Below are 6,687 nucleotides of genomic sequence, written 5' to 3'. Positions count from 1 at the left end.
TTGGGGTTTTTAGTAAAAACAAATTTTCTTTCCCATGTCCACAGTTGTTTTTTAAATATATTTTTTAGAAATAATTTTTTCTTTCCCATGTCCACAGTTGTTTTTAAAATATATTTATTAGTAAAAAATATTTTTTCTTTCCCATGTCCCGTTTTTTTAAATATAAATTTTATTTAATTTTTTTTTTCTTTCCCATGATGGGAAAAGGGAAAAGGGAAAAGGGATGGGATCAAAAAAAAAATTCTTTCCCATATACCCATGTTGCCTTCCGCCAGGACCGACAGACAACTGAAGAACTGTCCATCACGAAGCCTGCGGTCACACGTGGGCAACGTACCAGCTTGCGGAATGGCCAACCGTCAATTTCTCCAGTTGCCATCTAAACACCTGGTCCATGACATGGGTATCCCAGGTTAAAATCCATCGGCCCTTGTTACCCGTAGTCTCTTGACGCCATCGTTTGATATGTACAGCATTGTGCGTGCAATGTCCACCATCAGTCACGTGAATTCATTTACTGTGCACTGGGCTAAAAGCATGGTCCATCTCTTCAATCAAGTGGGGCCCACATCATTGACCGGATGGTATGAGGTTGTGTAAGTTCAGGCATCGAGTTATTGCAAACTTTACGTGACTCTATGTACTACGTGGTTAAAGAAAGAGCTGCTGTGCTAGAACGACTCGCATAAAGTTTTTTTTTTTTTTTTTTTTTTTTAGAAGCTGAAGTGGCCCAGCCAATCATGGACGAACGTGGCAGGGACGGGCATGATCACCAGCCAATGAGGCCGGAGATACCCGAAGCCTCCAGAGTCGATACCCAATGAGGAGCGACGCCCGGTGCCAGGCGAGGCTCGGCGAGTCCCCGTGACCCTTGCTCCACTTTCCCCATTCCTGAAAAACAGGCAAGGTGGGCCGGCGTTGGCAGCCCGAGAGGAAGGCGTTGGCGACGCCCACTGTCATCGCAGGGCCTCGGTGAGGCCTGGTCTCGTCGTGGGGCTTGAAACAACAAAATGCCCTTGCGATGCTCCACCGCAGCCCCGCTTAAATCGACCCGTAACCCGTACGACAGCGGTGCTGCGAGCACGTGTTGAGCGAAGTGCGAAGGCTGAAAAAGACTGATCATAATCATGTTTATCAGAGTAACGATCTTAGTAATCTTGGTGTTTGCTCATGTTTTCTGCCAAAGTTCTCACTTGTAGCAATGAACATCACTGCCCTCGCCATTTGGCTCCGTTATTACTTGGCAAATGTTGTTGTTTTTGCAAGTATGTTGATCACTCCGGTTTGTGTGTGTGTTTGTGTGTTTGCTTGTCTGTCCGCTCACTTATACTTGCCTACAGGTCACAATTTTAAACCGATCCTCACGAAACTTCACCAAATGGTAGAGTTCGTGGTCCGACCAAATCCTATATATTTTTGAGGTCAAAAGGTCAACATAGGCCAAAGGTCACCCACTTTTTTTCGTATTTCTAAAATCCTCAATTTTCATCCGATTGACTTGAAATTTCAATAGGATTTACATATCGGCAAACTAAATTCAACCACTAACTATTTTTGAGATCAGCATCGGTCAAAAGGTCAACATAAGCCAAAGGTCAACCACTTTTTTTCGAATTTCTAAAATCCTCAATTTTTATTCGATTGACTTAAAATTCGAATAGGATTTACATATAGGCTAAATTGAATTCAACCACCAACTATTTTGGAGATCAACATAGGCCAAAAGGTCAACATAGACCAAAAGGTCAACATAGGCCAGATTTCTAAAATCGTCAATTTTCATCCGATTGACTTAAAATTCGAATAGGATTTACATATAGGCTAAATTGAATTCAACCACCAACTATTTTGGAGATCAACATAGGCCAAAAGGTCAACATAGGCCAGATTTCTAAAATCGTCAATTTTCATCCGATTTTCTTGAAATTTGAATAGGATTTACATATCGGCTAACTGAATTCAACCACCAACTATTTTGAGGTCAACATAAGTCACAAGGTCAACATAGATCAATGGTCAACCACTTTTATCAAATTTCTAAAATCCTCAATTTTCATCCCATTGACTTAAACTTTGAAGACGATTTGCATATCAGGTTACTGAATTCAACCACCAACTATTTTTGAGGTCAATAGGATGCTCTACCGAGTGCCATTCGACTTTGTTCTGTTTTGCCAAGTGTCGCTCTATGAGTGATTTTTCATTATGCTGTTTGTCTGTCTGTCTGTTTGTCACTCGCCTACAGGTCACAATTCTAAACCGATTGTCATGAAACTTCACCAAGTTTTTAGAGGTCGTCACAAATGAGAAGCCTATTGATTTGGAGGTCAAAGGTCAAAGGTCATCTGGAGGTCAAATGTCTAAAATCGCCATTTTTCATCCGATTGACTTGAAAGTTTAACAGCATTTGCGTATTGAGTTACTAAATGGGTAACCAACTATTTTTTAAGTCAAAAGGTTAAAGGTCAACTCAAGGCCAAACTTCCAAAATCATACATTTTCATTTGAAAAACCGTCAATTTTCATCCAATTGACTTGAAAATTTAACAGCCTTTGCATAGTCCCTCAGTGAATTGGGAAACAAAGTATATTTGAGGTCAAAGGTCAACTCAAGGTGAAACTTCTAAAATCATCAATTTTTATCTGAAAAAATCGTCACTTTTCATCCTATTAATCTGAGTTTTGATCAAGATTGTCAATTTTAATTTTGATGAAATAGACAATTTGATGGATCAATGGTAACCTTTGTTGGGGTTGGGGGAGGGCGGGGGAGGATGTGGGGTGGATTTTGCAAGTATCGTGCTCTGCATGATGTCTTCTTGTTTGTTTGTCAGTACCACACCATGAGTATGCTTTTCTCTGCAACCGTTTGTCCGATTGCCAATAAATTTTCACCACAGGAGCGTGTCCTCCTGTATAATTGTTTAATGATAATTATGACGTCATAGGTCACGTGGTAAGGCACCATCTTGGAAAAACCAAAAAACTTTGCACCTGTATATCAACGAAACCGCTACATGGAAATAATTGAAACATGTCTCATTGTCAACTATTCCTCATGGCGAACAACATACTGTATATTCATGATGATGTTATTGGTGCCTTCATTATGACCTCATAATTAGGCACGAAGAACACTTGATACGATCAGTATGAAATGTATTGAGCATGATCTACACTAAAATTTGATGGGGAAATTAAATTGATGACGTCTTTGATTACACGGTTCTGCAGCCATATTGGATTGAACATAAATCTGCGTCGTCAATAAACCACACAAACACAGCAGCTAATAAACACTGCACGAACTACACTGCATAAACACGTCCTGGCGATGGTCTGTAATATGTGATTGCTCTTTCTTGTTGTTGTTATTATTATTATTAATTGTTGTTATTGTTGGTGCTCATTATTAACCTGCCCCACACGCAGAGGGAAAATCTGATAGCGTAAAGGTAGCGTTTTGCAATCACTTCTGCCTGTGTCAAGGCCGGATTAACCATTAGGCAGACAAGGCATGTGCCTTAGGGCAGGCCAAAAATTCGGGCCACAAAAATGGACAAGCAGTTTTCGTCAATTTTTATTATTTGCTCCGTCAATAGATTTGCTCCGAGAACTGGACTTCAGTTCCGTAATTGAAGAGTTTGCAGTTGTAAACGCGCGCAAGGTTACAATCTAAGGTCTAGTAAACTGTAAAGCAAAGTGCCAAATCTGCGCGTGTTTTGTCATGCATATATTCATACACTGCAAATTGTATAGACTAAACTAGTTTGAAAGTAGTTTCTTTTCACATTAAATATTTGTCTTTTTTTGTATTAAATATTTTGTTCATTAATCAGTTCATCTTTTGTCTGGGGTCCATTTCCATGAGCCCGAGATCTAATTTAAATTGGTCAGGCCATTCTCTAAAATTTCAAAATGTGCCTTAGGGCCAGCCGAGGCTTAATCCGGCACTGGCCTGTGTATGTCTATTTGTCCGTCTGTCTGTCTGTGTATCTGTCCGAGCCATAACTTTTTTTGTTACCATAACCAACCTTTATTTTGAAAATATGGAGAAGCCAAATTCATAATTTGGTCAAAAGGTCAAACGTCAGCGTCACATAAAATCGTCAATTTCCATCCAATTGACCTGAAATTTTAAGAATTAGCATATTCGGTCACTGAATTGGTTCACCAATCAAAAGCTAGAAGCTTATGGGTTTGTTTTTTTAGATCAAGAGATCAAAGGTCAAGGTTGCATAAAATTGTCAATTTTCATTTCATTGACTTGAAATTTGAGCAGGGTTTGCATATTGGACGGAAAGACCACCAACCTGCCTGCGGTGAGTGAGTGAAAGGCCCTCAGAGATAGCTTCATCGCGGGAGATTCCAATGATTCTGAACGCTTTGGTTTCAACAGCGTGAAGACGAGCTAGGTGAGAGGCAGGAGCACCAGCCCAGAGGGGAGAGCAGTATTCCATTGAGCTGCGGATGAAAGCCTTGTATGTGGTGAGGAGCTCAGGTGTGCCAAGGAAGGACTTCGCACGACGGAGGATGCCCAGTCGGCGACTGGCTTTGGAGGCCAGCATGGAAATGTGGTTTTCCCAGGAAGATCATGGCAGATAGTGAGACCCAAAAGCTTGAGTGACACAACTTCTTGGAGAGGATTATTCAGAAAGTGGATGGGAGGGTTGGCCAGTCGGTCTTTTCGGAGAGACATCGTAAGAGTGTGAGATTTGTCAGGATTGAAAGAGATTTTCCACTTGTTTGCCCAGTCTGTGATTTTGTCCAGGTCTGCAGAGAGTGAGGAGGCTGCAGACTGCCGATCTGAGGGATGAGGAATGGAGCGGCAGAGAGTGGAGTCATCAGCAAAGAGATAGAGAGGATTTTCAGGAGAGTCAGAGAGATCATTGATGAAGACCAGAAAAAGCACAGGGCCCAGAACACTGCCTTGGGGGAACTCCAGCCTGAACAGGAAGAGGAGATGAGAGAAACCCATTCAGGGCAACACGTTGACTGCGACTAGAGAGGAAGTCGGCCAGCCATGCGTGGAGATTTCCATGGATACCAAAGGAGGAGAGTTTAGTGAGCAGAGCGGGGTGCCAGACCGTATCGAAGGCACATGATATGTCAAGGGAGACAGCTCTAATTTACTGTTTGGCATTGAGGACCTCCATCCATTGTTGAGACAGCAGAAGCAGCATGTCCAGAGTAGAGTGACCTGGTCTGAAACCAAATTGATGATCAGAGATCAAGCCATTGGAGAAGAGGAAAGATTTCATATCCGAAGCAATGATGGATTCCATGGCTTTGCTGATAAATTGGGAGAAGGCTGATTGGTCTGTTGTTGCAAGGATCTGTTTTTTGCGCCCCTTTTTGTGTAAAGCGGTGATGTTGGCTGATTTCCAAGAAGATGGCAGATGACCTTGAGCAAAAGAGAGGGTGAAGAGGACAGAGAGAGGGAGTGAAAGAGTGGAAGAACAGGCTTTTAGGACCCATGGGCTGATGCTGTCAGGTCCAGTTGCAGAATCAGAGTCGAGGGTTGACAGAAACTTTTCCACCTTGTCAGGAGGAAAGGACACAGAGTCCAGGAGCAGCTGGGAATGACTGGGTATGGTGGGTACAGAGTGGGATGGGTTTGGGACATAAGATTTAGAGGCAAACACAGAGTTGAGGCATTCAGCTTTTTCATGTGCGGAGTCAGCTGTGTAGCTGTTTGAGGTAAGGGAGGGGATGGAGGGGGAACAAACACCAGAAATAGATTTGACCAGACGCCACCAGGATTTGGAAGAGGGAGACAGATAAGAGAGTTCGGTCTTGAGAACGGAGAGATATTGTTTCCTGGCTCTCCTGAGGGTGGACACACACTTGTTTCGGGCTTTGTGAGAGGAAATGAGATTTCCTTCCGTTTGGATTTGCTTTCCACGAGACGAAGGCAAGTTGTTTCTGGGCAACAGCCTCACCACAAGATTCCGTGTACCATGGACGGGAGGAAGGGTATGACAACTGAAGACGAGATGGGATAAATCTGTGCATGAGAGAGAGCAATTTACTTTGGAAGAATTCCCAGGATGAGTTGATGTCAGAGGCGGTCGAGATGGGAGACCAGTCCAGATGATTGATGGCTGCTTGAAGACCGTGCCAGTATGCCTGAGTGAAATGCCAGACTCATCAACGCTGAGAAGGCTCTGTGAGAATGGTCAGAGAGATGTCCACTTTAACAAGCACATGATCAGATGAGCTGATTGGAGCAGAAGAAGAGCAGCAGACATTTTCAGGGAAGTTGGTCATAACCAAGTCCAGAAGAGAAGATGATCTGTTGGCTGAGATCCGAGTCGGGAAATTGACAGATTGTGTCAGTCCCAGTGAGTCGCAGAAGTCCTTTGCTGAGGAGCCATGGCTAGTGAGAGAGGTACCCACACCCAGCCAACTGGCATGGTGACAATTGAAATCACCACATATGAGGAAGAGAGAGTTGGGATGAGTAAATGGAAGTTGGTCCATATTATCAGACAGCGAGATGTAGATGGAGTCATCACTGTTTGGTGGACGGTACAACACACATATGAACAAAAGGTGGGAGCGAAGGGGAAGCCGTAGCCAGAGGTATTCTTGGGGGTGAGGTGGTGAGAGGGCAGTGTAGGGCGAGTGAGGAAGAGAGTTTTTGATAAAGATAGCAACCCCACCTCCAGGCCGAGGCTCAGGTCT

At 43.3% G+C, this 6,687-nt stretch overlaps 1 long non-coding RNA gene across 1 annotated transcript; it reads left to right on the top strand.

Moving 5' to 3' along the window:
• Positions 1-281: 281 nt before the first annotated feature.
• LOC144888746 (uncharacterized) lies at positions 282-2,902 on the top strand. The gene is made up of 2 exons (XR_013621299.1): positions 282-596; positions 718-2,902. It is a non-coding gene; the product is annotated as an uncharacterized LOC144888746 (long non-coding RNA).
• The last annotated feature ends 3,785 nt before the right edge of the window (positions 2,903-6,687 follow it).

The sequence above is a fragment of the Myxine glutinosa genome, chromosome 14 (assembly GCF_964187855.1).
Source record: "Myxine glutinosa chromosome 14, kmMyxGlut1.1, whole genome shotgun sequence".
Classification (NCBI taxonomy): Eukaryota; Metazoa; Chordata; class Myxini; order Myxiniformes; family Myxinidae; genus Myxine; species Myxine glutinosa.
Note: the sequence above shows the minus strand (reverse complement) of the source record. Positions and strands in the feature narration are given on the sequence as shown.